Raw genomic sequence first — 22,310 nt, forward strand, 5'->3', positions numbered from 1 at the left:
CTTGAGCATCATCCCTGAAGCCGGCCCATCACAGATGTGCTCCTTGAGGATCTTCTCAAAGAGTTTACCAAAGATAGAGGTAAGACTGACGGGCCTATGTCCCTCAGCCTCTCTTTGTAAGTCTTGCGCTCTTGGCCTTTGATCATACAGGTGGCTCTTCTCTGGACTCTCTTGAGCCTACCTATGTCCCTTCTGAACTGTGGGGCCCAATTCACCCTAGGCAGGTTAGACTAACCAGTTGTGGCCTCACCAAGGCCGAGTAAAGTAGGAGGATGACATCCCTGGTTTTGCTAGAGATGCATCAATGGATTCATGCCAGAGTTTGGTTAGCTTTGCCAGCCATGGCATCGCATTGGTGGCTAATGTTCATCCTGTGGTCAGTCAAGACCTCCAAGTCTCTTTCCGTCATGGTGCTAGTGAGCATAGTACTGCCAAGCCATAAGTATGATGCTGGTTGTTCCTTCCAAGGTTGAGCACCCTGCACTTCTCTACATTAAATGACATCAGGTTTTGGTCTGCCTACCTTGCAAGGTTGTCCAGGTCAGTCTGGATCATGTGGGGAGTCACAGAAAGCCATCTGGTAGTGTCAGAAGGGGAAGTATTAATTATTACTTATGAATGGGTTATTATCATTATTATAACTCATTATTATTAGATACTTTATTAGGTAAGTTGAGAAAATGGGGATAAGTAGAAGAATTGTGAAGTGGGCATGTAATTGCTTGTTGGACAGACAGTTGTTGAAAGGGGATCTGGCAGCCTAGAGTAAGGTAACTGTGGTGGAGTTTCTCAGCACTTGGTCTGGACTGATATTGTTTATTATTTTCGTTAATGACAATAGCACTCAAATTTGGCATATACTGATGGAATTTGTAGGTGCTACCAAGTTCAAAGGCACCCTCAATCTAGAGGCAAATGATGGTATCATACAAGGGAAAACTGAATGACCAGATGTTTGGAATAGCAGCAATGGGATGAAATTCAGTAGTACAAACTTCAATTTCTTGCATTTAGAGTCTAGGAAAACTTTTGCTAGAATCTGGCAGCTCATCAGTTGGGAAGAACAAAGAAGAAGGATATAGAGCACAAGTTTACTACTGTATGACTGAAAGCCATCAATGTGATATTATTGTAGAAAGCCAAATATGGCCTTGGATGCATCAGGCAAGATATTTCTATGACAGTAGGTTAGGGAAGTAATGCCATTGTACTAGGCTGTAGTGGTACCTCATTTGGACACTGCTGGGAATGGAGGGATCAGAGGCTCCCAGTGAGGAGAGCTGAAGGGTTTCTCCTATGACAGACTTTAAAATCTGTACCCATGATTTCCCTGTCCCTGGCAGGAAAAGCCCATTGGCTCCACTGGAAGCCGCACCTATTTACCTGGCAGGCGGACTGAAGCTGCTGGGCAAGGGGTTTAAATTTCCTTGTGGGGAAAACCAGCCTCGGGGTTGTTCTAGGGTGGGAGCCAGCAATCAGATTCCACGGCATAATTAAACGAATGTGTTCCATGGCTGAAATGTAGGTCTGCACTGCACAATGGAGTGCCTGAGAAGCAGGATAAATTAGCCTGGATTGAACTCTGTGTTGATATGATATGATACTGCTTCCAGTGTCTGAACTTACTTGAGCATCTCTAAAGGGACCTACATTGTGCATTACAGGCATACTCTAAAAGTGTTCAGTTTTTTTAGCTTAGCCAAACAAAGGCTAAAAGATAATATGGCCGCTGTTTATAAACACCTCAATGGTAAATACCATGGAGGGAACAAAACTATTTAAGCTAAAGAACAATGTTGGCACAAGAGCAAATGTATATCAACTGACCATAAATTAATTTATGTACATTGGAAGAATATTTCTAACCATCAGAGCAGTGTGGTTTTTGGGACAGTGGGATCAAAACCACCCAAGCAGAGCTTCATTGATATATGGAAAGGATTATACAATGTGGTTTCTGATGACAGCACCCTGATGATGACCTTGAACTCAATGATCCAGGGCAGTTCTTCCAGTCCTGTATTCCTAGTGGCCTTTTGGTACATTTGCTACTGCTTTCTTTTTGTCTCTGCACTAGCAAACTGAGCTGAATCTAGTGAAATTATCCATTAGAAAGCCCCCCCCCCAATCAGATTTCATGAACTGCATGTTGTCCTCTCTTGACATACCACCCACAAGAAAGAAGTATAAAAACAATGGGAACAAGATAAAACTGAGAGGAGAAGACAGACCATTGAGGGGAGAGGGCCAAGAACTGAAGAAGAAAATAATGGAAGTATGTGTGTGGGGTGGGGAGAGACTCCCTCCTTTCCAACAAAACAAAGACACAAATCAGTAGCCAGAATCAAACCTGCTAAAATTCACTCTCCTGCCAGTCACAGGCCAGAGGTCCCGGCTGCTTTGAAGGGTAGGTGTTACAGAGCTGTTTCTGGAATTGGGATGCTGATACAGAAGCTAATCAATTTTTTTAGAGAAGGAAAACTGCATTATTTGTAGCTACTATGAAACTATTCTTCATAAATGGGTGTTTGTTCTAGCCTTGCCTATCACCATCTATATTTGCATTTTCAGCCCATATAATATTTTTGTGCGATATCAGATCTGTGTCAGGTCTTCCAACAGCTTCTCTTTCCAGTCTGATTTATTAAATTCTTGCTAACAGTTGAATTCTGAAGCCTTAAGAGACTCAGCGGGCCAAATAGTCAATCTCAGAAAACTGTCATTATTTTTTTTTAAGTGAGAACTTTGTCACTGTTAGGAATTCACAACTGATCCTCCAGGTCTAAAATATTTAGCCAGCCTGATTGCTGCTGTTAATTGGTTTGGGAAATACAACTCGCAAGCTATGCTGACATTTCTTGCTACACATGTTGGCAGCTGGCAAGTAGAAGCAGAGAATTTTCTGTGAACCAGGGGTAGTGACAGGCACAAGAGACAGAAAATAGGAAGTAGGGTAATTGCATAATAGTCAGCGAGACGGATTAGAAATAACCACTGATGTCTGGGAAATAAAATAAGGTTAGGTACACAGAAGTGAAACTGGATGGTACTTGTTGATTGAGTTTGAGTAAATTTGGGCAGGCATAACAGTAATGCTATGGTAAAATAAATGAATACATGATGAATACATGATGAATACATATACAAGAAGTATTGCAACTTAAGTTGTGTTACCATTATGTTAATCATAGTACTGGTGTTGCTGGAGCCATCAATAAAGCTTGTTGTCCTGAATGTCAAGATCTCAGTGACTAGGGACAGACATTACACTTAAACTGGTTTAAACCTGTAACAGAACATACATTCAGTGCATGTAAACCAATTGTAAAATGGTTGAATTCGGTTTGAAATAAACCTGGTTGAATGTAGTATCAAACTTAAGTAATTGAGCTCAAACCAGTTTATACAATGTCTGTCCCAGACCCCTTTCTGGTTTAACTTAAACTTGAGTCCCCCAGCATCCCAGCATGCTCTCTGGGCTGGGCTCGCTGCTCCAGCCCAGCAGGACTGGCCTTGGCCATCAGCTCCCCAGCCAAACAGGGACAGACAGGGACAGGGGTCTGGCCAGAGAGGGGTTTAATTCCCTGGTCCCTGTCCGACCAGCAGGGATCTGAACTGGGTTTGCCAGGAACTCCCACCTCATTGCTGCTGTGCCGGGCCACCATTGGATGCTGGATGGAGGGGAAATAACCCCCATCCCTGCCTCTTGCCTAAGGAGCTCTGCGGGCTGGTGTCTGCTGCAGCGGCAGGGTGGCGGGGCCCTTGATGGGGGCAGCAGCCCGTGTCATAGTATCAGGATGCATGAGCCCCTTCCTGGGAGGGGGGCCCTCTGCAGGGCAGGCAGAGCTGGAGTGGACTGCACATGGCAGCACTGGGGCTCAGAGAGGGCCAGAGTCCCCTGCAGCACTGCTGCCAGGGTCCACAGGAGCTTTCCTAGCCCCACAGTGCACCCCGCCTGCACCCTTCACACACTGGGAAGTAGATGGGTGGGGGCGGGGCCAGATGCCAGCCTGAAGAGCCCCTTAGGCGGGGGGTGGCAGGGAATGGGGTTATTCTTCCCTCTGTCCCCAGAGCATTGCAGCAGGGTCTGCCTGCTCCTGCCACCACTGCTGCCACTCACTTTCTACCTGGGCCAAGCAGCGGAATAAGCCCCCTCTGCTGAATGATGGAGGGAGGGGCCCCCTCCAAGCCCCAGTGCTGCTGCATGCACTCTGCCGCATCTCTGCCTGCCCTGCAGCATGGCCCCCCTTGCTGGGAAGGGGCTTGCACTCCCTAACACTGTGACAGAGGCTGATTCCCCCATCAAGGGTTCGTGCCCCCACCCTGCTGCTGCAGCATCGAGGAGGCAGAGCCCTTGATGGGGGAATCGGCTTCCTTGATAATGCAGCAGTGGAGTGGGGGTGTGGCCAGATGCCAGCCGTCAGCATCTGTTAGGCAGGGGGCAGGGATGGGTGTTATTCCTCCTCCCCCTGGCATCCAGTGAAGGGGCAGCAGGGGGCTTATTCTACCACTTGCCCCGAGCAGGGAGTGAGTGGCAGCAGTAGCAGTCAGTGTGGGCAGACCCAACTGCGGTCCCTTGGAGGTAGTGGGGGTAGACAGAGGAATAACCCCCCTCGCTGCTGTCTCTGCCTTGGGGCCGCAGCAGTGAGTGGGGAGTGCCAGGCAGACCCAGCTTGGGTCCCTGTCAATGGGACAGAGAGGAGGGAATTAAACACCTATCTGGCCACTTCACTCCAAGCTACTGCTAGAGCTGGCCATGCCCCCCGGCACAGCTTTCCTGCAGCTGAGAGCGTGCTTTAGTGCCCCCAAGCTCCTGGCCTGAGCAACTGCAGGCGTGTTCCTGCATTTCCTCAGTCCACAAGGAATGCCTGTGCTGTTACAAATCAGTTCACCCTAGGCAGGTTAGACTAACCTGCAAAGATTGAATCAATTCAGGCTCTGGCTTTTTGAATGTCTGTCCCTAGTCAGTATGGCTGGTTCCCCTGAAGGACCAGATTCAGTAGAAGAAAGGCAAACAAGCTGATCTCTCCCTGGAGACACGGTTTGGGGCCAGGCGCAACTATGTAGAATGAAATCATCTTTTCAAGACCTCCTCAGGGAGATCTGAGGGAAGGGTACTGTGTTACAGGAAGAGCACAGGGAAGGGGACTTGACTGTAGGAATCTATTGCAGAACTCCGAACTAAGAGGAACAACTCAACCAAGAAATCTGTAGAGAATTGGCAGAAGCATGGTCAGGGGGCATGGTCATCATGGGTGACTTAAACTACTCGGACATCTCGTGGGATGAGTACTCAGCTAGATCTGATTGCTCACAAAGCTTTCTCACTTGCATCAAGGAGCTCCATCTAACTCAGGAATTCTATGAGCTGACCAGGGGCAAGGCACTCCTAGACTTGGCTCTAGGCAAAGGGGACAATCTAGTGAGCACCCTGCGGATTGAAGGGAAACTGGGTGACAGCAACCATGAGGTGATCATTTTCTCCATCCACGCCAAGCCAGGGAAATCAGCCAGTAGGGCAGAAATCCCTGACTTTAGAAAAGCTGATTTCCACAAACTCTGGAGATTGGTTGGCGAGGCCCTGAGGGACCATGGTCTGATAAGGAAGGGGGAGTACAAGAAGAGTGGTTGCTCCTCAAGGAAGCAATACTAAAAGCTCAAAGAAAGTCTATTCCCTCTCTCAAGAAAGGCAACAGAAGAGCTGGGAGACCCCCTTGGCATCCAGTTCTGGGCATTGCACTTCAAGAAATATGCAGAGAAGCTTGAGAGAGTCCAGAGGAGGGCCACACGTCTGATTAGAGGCCTGGAGACCAAGATGTCTGAGGGCAGGCTGAGGGATTTGGGAGTGTTCAGTCTGGAAAACAGAAGACTCAGGGGGAACTTGGTTGCTGGATATAAGTATATCAGGGGTGTACATCAGGGCTTGGGGGAGCATCTATTCGCCAACGCCGCCCCTCAGGGAGGACAAGAAATAATGTGCTTAAGCTAATTGAAGATCACTTCAGGCTAGACATAAGGAAAACTTCTTTACAAAATGAGTGCTGCGGGTTTGGAATAGGCTCTCCCCAGAGGTGATCCAGTCATCCCCCCTGGTGATCTTCAAAAAACATCTTGACCATCATTGGATGCCAGCAGTCCCATGTGCAGGAGGGCTGGACCTGATCATCTGTAAGACCCCTCCAGCCCCTAACAACTATGAAACTCTACCTGAAAGCTTGCCTGTGTCTGTACCAACCATACAGTTGGTCCAGGAGGAGATGTTGCCAACAAGAATTCTTTTCCTTTGCATCATCTTTTAAGTCATTGGGAGTTTTGGCATTGATTTTTAGTAGGGGCAGGGATTCTTCTGTTGCCTTTAAGTTAGGTGATTAATTTGGGCACAGTAAAAATCACTATTTTGTATATTCTCATCTTTTAATTGGGTTTTTATAATATTGCCCATGACTGTTTCAGGATCAGTAAAAAATTTGCTTTGTTAAATTAAAAGATTGAAGATAGATAAAGCTACTAAAGAGTTAATTAGTATAATGATAGTATATGTACTGTTATTAAATAGCTTAGCTTAGCTTTTCATAGCATCTTTTATCTACAAGTACTAGCATCCCTGCACTGCTATGATGAATGGGCATACTGGATTCATCCTTTCTCCTGCCACTGAAATGTAGCAGCTGTTGAATGGCAACCAGCACAATAAGAAATAAAGGGGAGGAAACCATTACATCTACAGCCAGTAGGTAGGATATAATAGAATTGGCTCGTTCAACATTCTTATTTTGTAAATAGCTATTGGGAGAAATCTTGGCCCAACTGAATTCCATAGGGTCAGGATTTCACTTGGGGGGAATTTAAATGCCTTCAGCTTTTGCATCTTTTAAAATGGGGACAGGCAATTATTTTGAGTGGAGGGCTGTTTACTGAGTTTTGGCAAGCCATCGAGGGCCGCATGACAGGCAGCCAGGGACAGATAAACATTGATTTTCTAAATTTTTTAGGTGCCCTGTGGGTCAGATAGAATGGCCTGGTGGGCTGCATTTGGCCCACTGGCCATATTTTGCCCACCCTGTCTTAAAAGGTAATTTTCTCAGTGTCCCCAGCACCCTGCTGTGAAATCAGAGTCATCTGGTAGCAGGAGGGGGAGGTGTGTCTCCTGCTGAGCTACCACAGTGTCCCATGGCACCTGCAGTGGTAAGATGTGCAAGTTCACATCTGGTGCCCCTTAGCTCATTTATATTTTTGAAAAAGAGACTTGTATTTGCCATGTAAGAGCAATATAAAAGCAAGGTTTTGAATATGGCTTTATTAGTGGTGAAAAGACCAACTACATGCTTGAGTGGAACTTCTTTCCATTAGGTCATTGATTCTCAGCTAGGGTGCTGCAGAGTGCCCCGCAATATTAGCATTATTAGGTGTGCAAACACCTACACTGAATTAATAAGATAAACCCATAGATTTCAAATAAGAATCACCAGTGTTAAAAACATTCTGACCTGTTGTGGTCTTTCTGAGTTCTTTTTGTAACAGAATAATTGATCTATTATTTTTGTTGTAGTCAAGAACAAGTGCAAGCTAAGAGCTAGTATTTTGTGAGGGGTGCCTTGTTTAAAAAGGTTGTGAATCACTGCATTAGGGGGACCTGATTATTTAACTTTCTGGGTGCATTTCTGTGGGAACACTTCTGTGTAGGAATAAGAACATTGTGTGTGCGTGTGTGTGTATATATACATAGCAGTGGTGCTCATCTTCCAGCCTGCGGAGCCATGGCATCCAGCCTGTGCATTTGGCAGCAAGAAAATTGGTGGCAGTATTAATTACCATAGCTCTGGAAGGAGCTCTAGAAGCCATGGGAATTAACACTGCCATTGTTGCCCTGCTGCCAAACTTCCTAACCTGTGGGGAGCCATACAGGGCAGATTGAACCCACAGATCAACCCTGTGCTCTGACCCCATGCTGGATCTAGCCCTGCAGGCCAGCCCCATGCCATCCATCCAGCCCATATACATGGGTGAGTGTGGTGTGTGTATGTATTTTTTCTAATTTTGTCAAAATGTAATTCCCCAGTACAATCTTTCCCATGGTGCAGAACTGAAAAACAAACAACTTTTTTTGAAAGATAATACAACTTTAAATGCAACTTCAAAGGCTTTGTAGCTTCTAAATTAGAGTGCTGTTCTTTCTAAAACACTTGGATGATAAAAGTCTTCTTCAGATGTGGCAGTGGCCTTGAACTTTCACGAAGCTTGCCCTTTCTTTAACTCAGGCCAATGATTAACTTTACTAATCCAATTCATTATTGCTTATATGTCTAGTACTGAAGCAGAAAGGTGTTTCTCTTTTGAATTCTTCCTGTATACAAAGGAAACTCTTACAAAGATAAGTTTTATTTTATTGGTGTCAGACAAAATTGCTCTCTCTCTTCCTTCTTTGGTGGTGGGGGGAGTTCTCTAATACAAGTTTATCAACCAGAATGTAGTGATTTTTTTTCTTTCCTTTGCTGCTTTAGACAGAAGGGAATCTTTTTGCTATGGAAATCCATTCCAGTTAGTAAGCTTGCTTGCTTGCTTCCTGGCTGTGGGTATCTGGTGCAAATTGAGGCCCTTTGCTTCAACAGAGGAAGCTACATCCCAAAGTAGTCATGCCTGAGGAGAGAAGGCAGCATTTGCAACTCCACCTTTGAATGGGGAAAGCTGCTTTAAATTGCAGCCTCAGCTCTATCCTAAGCCTACTGGAGGTGTGGGCTGAGTCAGTCCATCATCTAGGTTTCAATATTATGTCCCTTCCCAGATAACATGCTGCTTTTAATCACTACTAACAAGGCTTCTGATGGAGTGGGAGTTTCAGTGGACATATCTTTCCCAAGGGCCATATGCCAAGTTCAGAGCTAGGAGAAAATGGTGGAGGTCTTGAGTGGATAAAACCTTGTGTAAATACTTTATATTAAAAGTAAAATTTAGTTTGATTGTTTTATTTAACTGTATTGTAGTATTTTCTATTAAGGCACTAGTTCTTATTTGAGCAGAAGTCTAATGGACTTCAAGAATTTTTCACAAGAGCCTTTTTTTTCTTCTTTTTTTACTCTGTAATTACACTACTCTATGCTGCAGTAATGTAAATATAGAGTAACAGTAAATAAGAGAAGATTTTGTTCCAGTAATTTTGATAGACTTAGATACTACATATTAGAACAGGGGTGGCCAAAATATGGCCCGTGGGCCAGATGCAGCCCGCCAGCCCATTCTATCCAACCTGCAGGGCCTTTAATAATTTTAGAAAATTAATTTATTTTAATTCAAAGATGACAGGTGGCCAGTGGGAGCCTGTGGCTGAACAGCAAGGTTAGCCTGGCTCCACCTAGCCACCAACCCCCTTCCCTGTGGCTTTTGGCCCCATGCCCCTGGAGCTGTTCCTTCTCCCTCTGTCTGAGTGGAAAATAAGGTTAGATTGGCTGGAAGTGCTGGTTGCAGGGAGTAGTGGTAGGGGGGCTGTGGGGAAGAGTGCAGGAAGTGGCAGCTGCAGGACCCACACGATGCACAGCAGGCAGCGAAGCTACAGCAGGCAGTGGAGCTGCGGTGGTCCCCGGTGGACAGCGGGGCCCCAGCAGGCAACAAAGTGGGCCCCGATGGGTGGCAGAGCCGCAGCCAGACTCCAGCAGGTGGTGGGGCTACAGTGGGCCCCAGGAGGCAGCAGAGCCATCGTTGGCCCCGATGGTTGGTGGGGTTGTGGTGGGTGGTGCAGCAGTAACAGGTGATGGGCCCTGGCAGGTGGCAGGACTGTAGCCCAGGGCCCAGTGAGCGGCCGGAGCCAGTAGGCAGCACAGCCACAGCAGGACCTGGTAGGTGGCGAAGCCACAGTAGGTGGTGGGACCTGGTAGGTGGTAGAGGCCAAGTGGGCAGTGGGGCCACAGCAAGCCCCTGCAGGTGGCACAGCAGGCCCCGACAGGCAGCAGAGCTGCAGCTGGACCCCGGTGGGTAGTGGGGAGGCAGCGGGCCCCAGGAGGCAGCAGAGCCACAGCAGGAGGTGGTCCCCAGTGGGTGGCAGAGCCACAGCCGGGTCCCAGCAGGACCTGGCGGGCGGCAGAGCCACTGTGGGTGGTGGGCCTCAATGGGTAGCACAGCTGCAGCCAGGCCGAGGCAGGACCCGGCTGGCAGCAGAGCCCCAGCAGGTGGCAGTGGCACAGGCTCAGTGGACCCCAGTAGGCAGCATAGCTGTGGGGGGCTCTGGCAGATGGTGGAGCCACAGTGAGTTGTGGGGTTGCGGCAGGCAGTGGAGTCACAGTGGGGCTGCGGTGGAGGCCAAAGGAAGCACTGCAGGAAACGGGGGCCTGCAGGAAGCAGTGAGCAAGCCTGCAGGAGGGAATGCAGGGAAAGTTGGTGGTGGGCAGAAACACGGAGCCTGTGCAAGTGCCCTGGGACTGGCAGAGATCCAGGGTTGGGTTGTAGAAGCACAGAGCCTGAATATGGGGTCTGCCTGGCTGTATTGTGTGAGGTTTACATGCAGTGTGTTAGAGCTGTACGCTTTGGAGCTGGCAGCCCGGCCATGGCTCTCTCAGCACGCAACCAACACCCATACCGCGCATGCAGGCACACATGCACACACAAACTCACACACACTCTTCCCAACCACACCATCACTTATACGCCCTTGCTGCCTGTACAAAACACACAGTAGGGCTGTATTTTAAGCTATTATGTGGCCACCTCTAGATACACTTTTTGTAAACACAGAAATCAGTAGAAAAATGTTAAAAAAAAAAAATTAAAATAGGTTATAGTAGATGTTTTATTTGTGTGTGTGTGTGTGTGTGTGTGTGTGTGTGTGTGTGTGTGTGTGTACACGTAGATATATCTTTTTCACAGTTTCCAGATCACAGCACCCTTCCTTCCAAAAGGCATACTTCCAGGACAAGGAGAGGGACTTCCAGTGGCAAAGAGCAGGGGCTAGGAAGTTGGACTTCTGGTCCCAGTATGGCAACCAGGGGTGGGGCAGCTGCCAAGGGGTGGGGCTACCCGTATGGCCCTCGACAGCTTCCCAAAACTTGGCAAGTGGCTCTCCGCCCAAAATAATTGCCCACCCCTGCATTAGAAAATTAAAATTATATGTAATGTAAGGCAAGACCTTTATCTGTCAAACCATATGAATATACATGTGGAGCTTAATATACATGTTAAAAAGGTATCTTCGAGTGTGATATTTATCTTTCTGTTGAGTTGTATCTAGTCATGAAACTGTCATGATTTTTTTTTTTATATTGTTTCCTTAAATCTTGAAGCACTCTGATATCTGTAGTGACTGGCATCTATTTTGTGTTGAATGTGGAAAGATATTTTTTATTATTATTTCCTCTTTAGTTCTCTAGAACGTCATTCAGACTGAAAATGTCAATTTGTTGTTTGTGCATAATGAAACATAACATCTGGGGTTTAAAAATTTAATGGTTAGGCTTCTGTTGGAATTAAAATCTGAAATGATAAATTCTTAAGAGAGAAACATATTCCAAAGTGTTTGCAGTTGTGAAATATGGTTCAATGACAGCCATATTTATCTTGCTGTGAAATGTGTATATGTTTTCTTTTTGCCTCTTTAGTTTCTGTGCATCTTCTGTGTTGCCTTCGTGACATTTGTGGTGTGCCTGTACTCGCCATTTCAGCTGTTCTTTAGTGATGTTTGACAGGAACATGCGGTGGAACAGTTAATCGTATTGTCTGTTTTCCAGCCATGGAAGATGGCTTCTAAATGCTTGTTATCTACTATAGTTTTATTTTCCTCATTTAATTTTCCATTAAACTATAAAGATTCTCACATTGACTATGATAAAAAGTTGAACTCAGAATAGTTCATTTAAATTGAAGCATAATAAAATATTAACTCTGTTTCTAATAAGTTTTCACTTGAAACTGATTAAGAGCATTGGCCTCATTTACTTTATTTTTCCTTTGTTAATCAACAGATTGAACATATGACATCCATTGTATCATCATATTTTCTGTGTATTTACAGAGGAACTGATGATGTCTCTCAAACTCTTCCTAAAGTATTAGTTATAAAACAAAAATAATATTGCCTTGCAGTTGAATTGACTAACTCAGACTGTTCTAAACAGTTATTCCTCAGTTATATATTCAGACTTACTGAAATTACCTGACTTTCATGCTGCTTGTGTTGTTATATCATGGAGATTGTACGGTACAGGAATCTTCTAAGATAATTTTGTGCTACATGAACGATGGTGCTATACATTGCTAGAGGTGGGGGATAGTCCTCTTTTCTACACCTAGTGTAGTGGTACATGAAATGTAGCATTTAGTTTCAAGTGTCTCATTACCAGAAAGATACTGACAAATTGATAGCACTCAGAGAAAGAAAAATAAAATGTTCAGGGTTGGAAGGCTGTCACAGGGGGAAAGTTTGAGGCTGCTAAATAAGTGTGGCTGGTGCGTGCATGATTCTGGGTTGTGATTCTACAAGTATTTCACAGATGCAGATATGAAAGAGTTACAGCACACAAAGGTACAGCTAAGAGCAGTAGGTTTATGTTGAGAAAGGGGAAAAAAAATAGCTTGAATATCAGAAATCCATTCTAATCATGAGGACTATTAGATTATGAGAGAGCTTCCCAAGGGAAGTAATACAAGCTTATTATTTGGGACACTTAAAATTAGACTGCCCAGAATGCGAGTAAATGCAAACAAATGTGCTTCAGAAGGGAGGCAAACTAGTAATTCCTCCATGCTCTGAATTCTGCTGTTTCTGGGCCTGGTTCTGCAACACTCAAGCCTTCTGTGCCTACACAAACATGGCCATTACAGTTTCTTCGTTTCCTCCTCCCACAGATACCGTCTGTTTCACCCTTGGAGTTATTCCCGGGGATGACTTGGTTCCCTTCTACCTCAATTTAAAAATATGCATATTTAAAATCACCTTACCTCCGCATTCCTGGACTAACAGTAGTTGGAAAGGGAGAGGAGTTACAGATCCAGTACCTTTACAATTTAAGTAACATTCCAATGAGTGTAAGAAATGGAGAGGAAAGTGTACAGGGTTTAAGCACATAATCTTGGGACTGAGAAAACGTTATGTCGGGGGTCAGCAACCCCAGCATGTATGCCAGAGCATGGCACATGAGGCTGGTTTGCCCAGCAGGCCACAGCTGGCCCAGGCTCTGGGAAGCTGCTGCTGGCTGCAGAGCCCAGGCTAGTCACAGAAGGCAGTTGGGAGGCTGCAAGCCCTGCTACAAGCAGCCTGGGCTCTATGGCAGGCAGGAAACCTGATCTGGTTGTGTCAGGTGCCTGGGAGGCTGCTGTCAGTACACTGAAGTCTGGGCCTCTCAGCCCAGCTCTGTGGCCAGTGGTAGCTGCATGTGTACCTTGGGGTTGACAGTGGGGAAGGGGCTGGCATAGCACAACCCTGGCCTCTCCCCTACTGTGTGAATGGGGGCATGCATGCACCTGCTGCCAGCAGCAAGCCAGGATGGGGCTCCACAGACCTTGGTGCAGCTGTTTGCAGCCTCCCTGCCATCTGCTGTGAGCAGCTTAGGATCTGAAGTGGGCAAAAGGGGCCTGTCCAGAACCTGGGCTGGCTGTGCCAGGCAGCCAAGAGGCTGCAAGCTGCTGTGCCGCGGTCTGCAGAGCCCCTGCCCAGCTGGTTGCTGGGTGCAGATATACACGTGCCTCTGAGTGGATGGTAGGGGAGGGGCTGGAGTTGAGCTGCCCCGGCCCCTTCCCTGCCATGTTCCCTAAGGTGTGTGTGTGGCTGTCACCAGCTCAGAGCTAAGCCAGGGCTCTGGACCCTAGCGCAGCTGTTTGCAGCCTTCCCACTGCTTGCAATGAGCAGTCTGGGCCCCATGGCCAGCAGTAACTGCATGCATGCCTTAATTAGGTACGTGGTGGGGAAAAGTCTAGGGCCTCTCCCCAGACCTTCCCCCATCATCTGCCTGGAGGCACGTGTGCACCTGCCAACAGCAAAGAGGATCGGGTCGCTCACAGCTCCCTGTCATCTGTCCCTGGCACGCCAAGTCAAGGCATGGGTTGAGGTTTGCATGTTTTTGGCACTCCAGCAAAAAAATGTTGCTGATCCCTGGGTTATGCCTTTACCTAATCTCAATGTGAAAAAGGCTCACTAACTACAAGAATAGCCTACTGCAAGCTTTTTTGCACCTCCTTAAGGCTCTCTCCCTTGTTTGTCAGAGTCCCTTATTCCTCTGGTAATAGCAATACAATTGACAGGATATAGTCAGTTCAAGGCTTCTTTTTAGAAATTTTGAAATTGACAGCTTCTAATCAATTTCACCAATTATGTGATTAATGCTATTATGTAACAGGGTAGATACATTGTGGCTAAAGCATTCCCATGCATTTAAACTGTGTATACACTTAGATTGCAACATTGGTTATCTGCATATTAGTTAAGTAATAGGCAAAAGCTGGGACTTGAGGCTTGTTGTGCAGTTAAGCAAAGTATGCTCTTGTCCAGTCTGCACATAAATGGAGTACGTTGTATGAGATAGTGTTTATAAAAAACATTTATGAGAGTGGAAGCATCATGAGGCCTGAGAAGAGAATGAGTTCCCACCTTGTAATATATGATTATTAATTGCATAGCATTTTCTTTATTGTTTTATGTTATCAATTTCCACAGCTGATGAGCACATTAAATTTTTAATTCTGAGTTTATCCTGTTATATGGGGATTGATGACCAAGGACTTCCTTCAAGTTGCCATCTATGAGCAGAAAGAAATATTTAGCCATGTTAGTCAGAAGTCAAGCAGAAAATCAGAGTAGATGTCCTAATTTTCTATGAGTCTATGATGTGCTTATGCTTATAGCTCTTTATATATAAATATATGTGTGTTCCAGTTAGTCTATAAGATGCACATCTACCTTACTTTCTTCAAGTTGTCATCTAGAGATATAGGTGTTGATTAATTCACAATCTGGGGAAAAATGTAAGTATCCCATCTTTAAATAAGGTGTTAAGTTCTGCAAATATACATCTAAAACTGAAAGATCTTATTACTTTATATTAAAAGAACATGATGTACTAAGGACATAATAATAAGCTAAGCAGAAAAAAAGTTTGCTTGCTTTTATTTGGCATTTCCTGTTTATTAGCATTGGAAGATCATGCAGTATTTGACTAGACCTGAATACTAAATTTCCCTGATAAGATTTCTATCTCAGCTTTCACTTAAGAGTAGGCATCCTTTTGTATCCTCCTTCCTAGCACTAATACTTCTGCCCACAAAAACATAACCTGCACCTCTGAAGTCCATTTGGATAAACAGAACTTTCATATGCAGAACATGGACTGTTAATCTGCACCTACTAGTAATAGTGCTGGAAAGCTGTGAAGGTAATGGCCATTGTGTACAAAGTGATGGTAAGGTCAGAAAAATCAGACCTTAAGGCTAGGGACAGAAGTTACGCACAAACTGGATTAAGTGATCAGAAACTGGTTCAAATCTGTAACACAACAGAAGTTTAGTGCACTTAAACTGCTTTCAGTGGCTAAGTACAGACAGTCAAAAAGCATGAGGCTAAACCAATTTAGTCTTTGCAGGTTAGTCTAAGCTACACAGATTAAACTGAAACAGAAGTGAAGAGACCATTTACCTTTGATTCAGGAAATTCAACCACATGTCTGCAGTGGTTCAGGCCAGAAGCTGGGGGGTATACTAGAGTATGGCTCTGGCTGTGTGTTCACTTCTTCTTCCTGCTGCCTCCAAGGCCTCTGAGATTTGTGGTCCACAATCACAACAGCAGGAACTTGCAGGGTTCCTCATCACTTACTTTTCCTGCTTCCAGGTGCCTCTGGGACTTGTGGTCCACAGCTGCAGCCAACAGTAAGTTTGAGTGGGGGGAAGGGGTATTTAACCCCCCTCCCTGGCTCCAGACTCCAGCTGGGGTTTACCTGGTGGGGGCAGTCCCTCCCCCCCCGCCCCATAGACTGGGCTGCATCCCCAGCTGGGCTTGCCCGCCCTGCTTTCTCCCCTTCCCCTGCCCTCTTGTCAGCCAGCCTTTACTGCTCCAGCAAGGGAGCAGAAGGGTAGGGCCAGCCCTGCTCTCTGGAACAGACAGCACAGCCCAGCCCAGAGCTGGAAAGTATGCTGGGATTTAACTTGAAGAAGGAAGGAGTCTGAGACAGAAGTTTCGTAAACCAGTTTGACCTAAATCAGTTAAGTCTGATATTACTGTAACACCCACACACACTTGGGGCTGTGTGTGGTCAAGTGTCTTCTGGTTTTATTTTGCTATATATCTTGTTTGTGTTGTATAATTTGCTTCCTCTAGTCCTGGAGAGGCTTGCTCTCCCATTGCTCCCCCCCTCCCTTATTGTGTCTAGACCCTTTGTCTTAAGATTTCCTCAACCGAACCAGTGGAACCAGTTTGGTGACTCTGGCCCCTTCAACAGGGGTTGCCGACCACCTTTGAATTGATTGATCTGTGTTTGCAGTGTCCCAATGAGACTACTTTGTGACTGGGGCCAAGGATGAGGTCAGAAAAGCTATTTTAGGTTGAGGCCACCTGGTCTGAGCCTCTCTGTTTCTTCCTCCTGAACACTAATTTGGGAGCCAGAGGGGCCTGCTTCCTATGGCGGAAGGGGTGGGGGGTTCAGCCCTGTTCTTCACTGAGGAAGCAAACTGAGGCTATGTGAAGGGAAAGCCTCAGGTACAGGGAGAGAAAGTCTGTCTCAGGGCTTAAGACCCCTGTTCTCTCCCTCTCCTTTCCCCTTTTGCCTTCTGGGTTTTGAGTGGGATGATGCTGTGTGGGGAGCATTAATCCCTGCAGCAAGTGGGCCAAGGTTAGGGCTTGGCAGTTCTGCTGGCGCACTCTGGGCCAGGACTGAGAGCCTGGCATGTTTTAGTTGCTGTTGCAACTTCTTTTAGGTTCAGCATAGCTGTGTCCTTCAACGCCAGCTGTGTCTTGCTGGCTGTGTTGGCCACACAGCTCTTGAGTGGGAGGATGCCATGATTGTATCCTCCCCTAGTGCGGGCTGCCCAGGAATGGGGTTCTGGCAGCTACTGGCCTTGCAGGACTTGAATGGGATGATGCCATGAGAGTATCATTCCCTAATGGAGACTGACCAAGAACGGGGTCCTGGCAGTCACCGTGTTGCTGATTGTAGTTTCTCAGTGTGATGGTACAGGAGACTGTCACCATTTGCGAGGGATCTGTTCTGGCGATCTCTGTGAATGGCAAAATCCATAAAAACTGACAGGGCTCCCGATCAGACCCCACAGCTACCTCCTGCTCCCCCACAAGAATCTGGAAGCATGGGGATCCCCCACAGAGCCTGGGGACCAACCACAGCTGCCTCCAGGGGAGATGATGCCACCACCGCCTCCCTCCCCATCCACATCCCCAGCGCTTGCTCTCTGGTTGCCTGGCTCTGCCTTCTGCTCAGCTCTGCCCTCCCCCACCCTGCACAGCACTCCCTGCCTGCTTATGCAGAGGTAGGAGCTTGGTGCAACACCAGAGGGAGCCGTGACGGCGCTCGCCCCAACCCACCCCATTGGTGTGGTGCACTATGAATATTCGAATCCGTGAACGGTAGATTCATGAGTACCGAGGGTTTCCTGTATAGCTGAGACTACATGTTCTGGCTTTAGCCATAAGCCTGGGCCCTTTTTGCTGTTTCATAGCTGCTGCATTTCAGCCTACCAGCGTGGGACTGAACCCCAGCCATATGTTAGCTGGCGGACCTGGGCCAGGGGGAAGCCCTGGCACTTCTTGTGGCTTATTCAGTCCTCAGTGCTGCATAAGGTGGGTTGGCTTTTTGCTGTCCAGTGCAGGCCCAGTCAAATAAGCCTGGGCCTTCTTTTGTCCCTTTTGCAGTTTATTCTCCAACCAAGTGCTGTGGTTGGGCACTAGTCCTAGTTCAGGCCCAAGCCAAAATAGGCCTGGCCCCACCTTTTGCCGTTTCCTAGCTGTTAGGTCTCAGCCTATCAGTGTGGCTGAGACTATATGTCCAGGCCTGTGCCAAGTAGGCCTGGTACTCTTTTGTTGTATATTCAGGCCCAGGTGCAGGAGAGGCCTGAGTACCCCTTTTATTGTTTTACAGTGGTTGCGTCTCAGCATCGCTGTATTGCTGAGACCCACTGTACATTTGTTGGCTGTATGTCTGGGCCTGGCACATTTTGGGCCTGATATATGTTGCTTTTGTTGCTCTGTGTCCTGACAAATGCAGCGTGGTTGGTGCTGGTTGCTGGCCCTTTTTGCTATTTGGCTGGCTTTTCTCTGAGTTCTTGCAGTTTCTTGCCCTAGCAGTGCTGGGATTAGGACTAAAAACTTTGGGGTTTGAGTTGCTGATGAAGACTGCAGTTCACCCCTCAAATCCACCATGTGGAAGTGAGGATCAGCATTACAGTTTCGCAGGGAGCAATGAGGGGCTCTTTGCAATGCAAAAGGACCTTTGCTCTCTAGCAGCTCCCTGCAGTGCAGTGGACCCACAGAGCAGTTTATTGGACTCTCTGGTGTGGGTCCCTCTTTCCAACCCATTGCTGAAGGGCAGGTATAGGGGCGCAGACCCCCCAGAACTACCCTTTGGTGAGTCCCAAGTCCCAGACTGCCTGTGTATGGGTAAAGAACCCCCACAAAGAGGGTGCCACCTATAAACTTTGTCTTGTAGTTTGTAGTGTTTTAAAATTAGGTGAACTGGGTGGAGGCTCAAGCCAAGGTATAATATATTTAGTATCCCCTAAATAGTACCCAGCCCTTGTTGCTGCTGACAGGTGCTCAGCAGAAGGGTTACATTACATTCAACCAGATTTATCTTAAACCAGTTTAAGGCATTTTGAAACTGGTTTATGTGCACTGAGCTTCTGTTCTGTTGCAGGTTTAAACCAGTTTCTGATCACTTAAACAAGTTTATGTGTAACTTCTGTCCATATCCAAAATGGCCAAAACTGATTTTAGATAAACCTGGTTGGATGTAGTATAAGATTGAAGTGATTTAAGTTAAACTAGTTTATGGAACTTCTGTCCAAGACCCCTTCCTGGTTCAAGTTAATTCACAGTCCCCGAGCAACTCAGGATGCTCTGCAGCCCTGGGCTGTGCTGTTTACTTCAGTGGAGCAGGGTTGGTAGCCCTGCCCTTTTGCTCCACCTGGCTGAAAATTGGGTGGGAATGGCAGACCTAGTTCTGGACCCCAGCCAGGGTCTGCCTGGCAGAGGTGCAGCAGTCTCTGACAGGTTTATCCCCACTCCCAGCTGGCCACTTTCCCTGTCCATACCCCCCCACCTCTGCTCAAGTGTTGAATGGGGAAAAACCTTCTAGGCTGCACTGCCCCTGCCAGGCAGACCTCAGCTTAGGTCCTGTACAGGTGGGGTAGGGGGTTTAAACCCCACACCCCTCCCCTCTGTCTCAGCATGCTGACTTGAACCAGCATCTGGTTAGTGAAAAGCTAGGCAGGGGCTGCTCTGCCCCTGCCAAGCAGACCCGGCTGGGGTCCCATGTGAGTGGGGGAGGGGTTTCAGACCTCCTCCCTCCCCTCTGCCTTAGCGTGCTGGCCCAGGCTAGTGTCTGGCCATCCCCCCAGCCCCCTCAAGTGGAGAGCAGGGGAAGAGCCTGTCTGGAGCTGCTTCCCCCCACCCCCACTTCCCTCGCAGGAATTATTTTGGGTGGAGGGCTGCTTACTGAGTTTTGGCAAGCCATCAAGGGCCACATGACAGGTAGCCAGGGGCAGATAAATATTAATTTTCTAAATTTTGTGGGGGCCCCTCAGGCCAGATAAAATGGCCTGGCAGGCTACATCTGGCCCACGGGCCACATTTTGCCCAACCTGACTTAGTAGATAGTAAAACTCCATTTATAGATATGCTTTTATGTGGCTTAATTGAGGTAAGTAGTCATACTGTAGCAATGGCTTCATGTGTAGCAAAATAATGGAGGTGGAATAGTAGTGAGGCTGTTATCCCCGGAAAACTCAGTCAGAGCTAGGGGTAGACATTGCAACTAGCCACACTGCAACCCCAGGTGTCATGGCACATTAGTTTCTTTGGGGTTGCATGCTCAGTATGCCATACTTAGGGCAATTTATGCAGGTGCCCACTAGCCCTTGGGGGCTGCCTAGTAAACACTTGTGTACTCTTAGGTTTATAGAATGTGTTACTAATGTAATGTGTAGAATGAAAATGTGTGACTATTTTAGGTGTAAACTTAAAGAGTTGCAACAAGAAAAAGAGCAAGCGATTCCCATCTTAATTCTTACAAGCTGTCTGATAGGAAAGGCACAAAGTTGCTTGGACCCTATGCACATGCTTCTAGTCTGTCCTTCTTGTAGTAGGCAAATCAGCACCGGCCTGCAGATCCCCAGTGGACAGACCTCCACGTTCTTTGGGTTTTTTTACATTGTTCTTTAACCTTATAGAAATGTTGTCCCCATGTCACATGCTGATAGGTTGTTTCCCAGGGCCTTCTGTTACCAGCAGTCTACTTCCATGCTGGAATCTTGTCATTGAAACCTAGCCTAAAAAGGCCTGATCTTATTCATGGCCACCTGGTAACTGCTTGCTGTTTATGCTTCCTGTTTCTTTACTGAAATCCAGTGCCCTTGCATGCCATGGTTTTTTCCATTTCATTTGGCACAGAGTTGTGCAACTCAAACTTTATTGTGAGCCACTTGCAAATTTATTTTTCCAGTGGAGGGCTACCACTTTTGGGACTGGCTTTGAGCCCTCAGCAAGTTTGCAAATGGGAAAGTGGACTACACATCCAGGTACACACACACATTAATGAGTTACTGCATGCTGTGGATACAGAGCTCACTGGTTTGCTTTTCAAGTTCCATTTCCTTTAATAAAATGTTTTAATAAAGAATTATGCTGAGAAGCTGGATGCTGAAATGAACACCTGCCTTAACCAGCATGTAGTCCATGTTCCCCGTCCTACTCATGCTGGATGAGTATGTTGGTACTGCTAATGAAACAGCAGGGTTGCTACATCGGTGTATACTTAAAAGACTTTTTTAAATTTAATTTCTACTTTTCAATAAAAAAGTAGAGTATCAGTTCTTTGATACTGATATTGAAGATCTGGTCTCAATATATTCATAGTCTCTTGTAGATTCGTTATGTAATTTAAGTGAAATGTTAGTGATGTTTCTTTCTTTCTTTTTCTTTTCAAGTAACCACCTGACCTCAAAAGGCAGGCTGTATGAATGTCAAAAGAGCAAACTACAGTTGGTTTCTGGAGAGGATAATAATAGTTGGGGATGGTCCTGCTTTTGATCTGTTAGTCGGGCTAAATGACCTCCTGAGGTCCCTTCCAAACCTTATTTTCATGATTCTATGAATAGGTAGAGCTGCAAGTTTTAATCTCTCATGAGAGTGCTTTTAGCAATATCCTAAACCTCCATGGTCTTTCTGGCAATTATACCATCAAACTGAAGCCAGCTAGGAATTTTGGGGTATGATAATCCATTTCTGCTAAGAGATGATAATAGAACTTGTCTGCAGTACCTCAGTGATGCTCACAGACTGCAACTGTTGGAAGCCACGTACCCAAAAATTAATTATGATCAACCGAGAGCTAGAGCCCATATTTATTAAGAATTATTTGTACAGTCCATAATCACTGTGCTCCCCCGGGAACCACAGTTCTTTATTGTAAACTCTTACTTTCTGCCCCTCTATTATAAGACATGGAAGCCTTTTCTTATTCAGCATGTTCTGAAAATAGTGATAAAAAAAAAAGATTGATACTGTTCATTTCTGACTTTAATGCTTGAAATTTCTTGGCCTTCATGTGCTGTCCTTTGGCAGTAGTACTACACTTAATGAAACTTTAATCTGGAAAATTATTTCTTCATTTATTATTAAATCATGTCTTTTTCATGTTGGACCAAATCCAGATGTCCTTACAAAGTTCTTACTCTCCTTAGAACAGCAAAACTGTCATTAAAGTCAATGGAGTTTTTGTCCCAGTAAGGGCTTTGATATTTAGTCCATTGCAATTTTGTTCTCAACATAATTGCATTTCAAGGCCATGGGCTAGATTAATGTAAGGCCTGATAGTTAAAGCTGGACAGGTTGGCATCTATACATTTAGAATTCATGGAACTTGTCCAGCTCTGAGCTTGCTCTTTAGATGAATGTTATCATCAGATAACTGTAATGAGGCTGTTCATACTGTGGCTTTAGAGGCAGTACTGTACAAAAGTCTTCAGTCTGCTGAGAGCTAGCAGTCTGTCTATTTCTCCATTTGCAATGTGCAAATACATTCTTATTATTTTTTATTCCAGGACTGAGAATTTGGTTATAGCCTCTCCCATAACAGAGTGAAGTGAGAAACTGGACAGATGCCTGTGCCGCCGCC

General features: G+C 46.2%; 1 long non-coding RNA gene across 1 annotated transcript in view; it reads left to right on the plus strand.

Annotated features, from left to right (window-relative positions):
* The window catches only part of LOC109321956, a 30,556-nt gene extending 8,252 nt beyond the window's left edge, over positions 1-22,304 (plus strand). Inside the window, exon 3 of the long non-coding RNA XR_002104252.1 lies at positions 22,237-22,304. This is a non-coding gene — a long non-coding RNA (uncharacterized LOC109321956). The remainder of the gene's footprint in view (positions 1-22,236) is intronic.
* The last annotated feature ends 6 nt before the right edge of the window (positions 22,305-22,310 follow it).

This window comes from Crocodylus porosus, unplaced genomic scaffold (genome assembly GCF_001723895.1).
Source record: "Crocodylus porosus isolate Cpor-Errol unplaced genomic scaffold, CroPor_comp1, whole genome shotgun sequence".
NCBI lineage: Eukaryota > Metazoa > Chordata > Crocodylia > Crocodylidae > Crocodylus > Crocodylus porosus.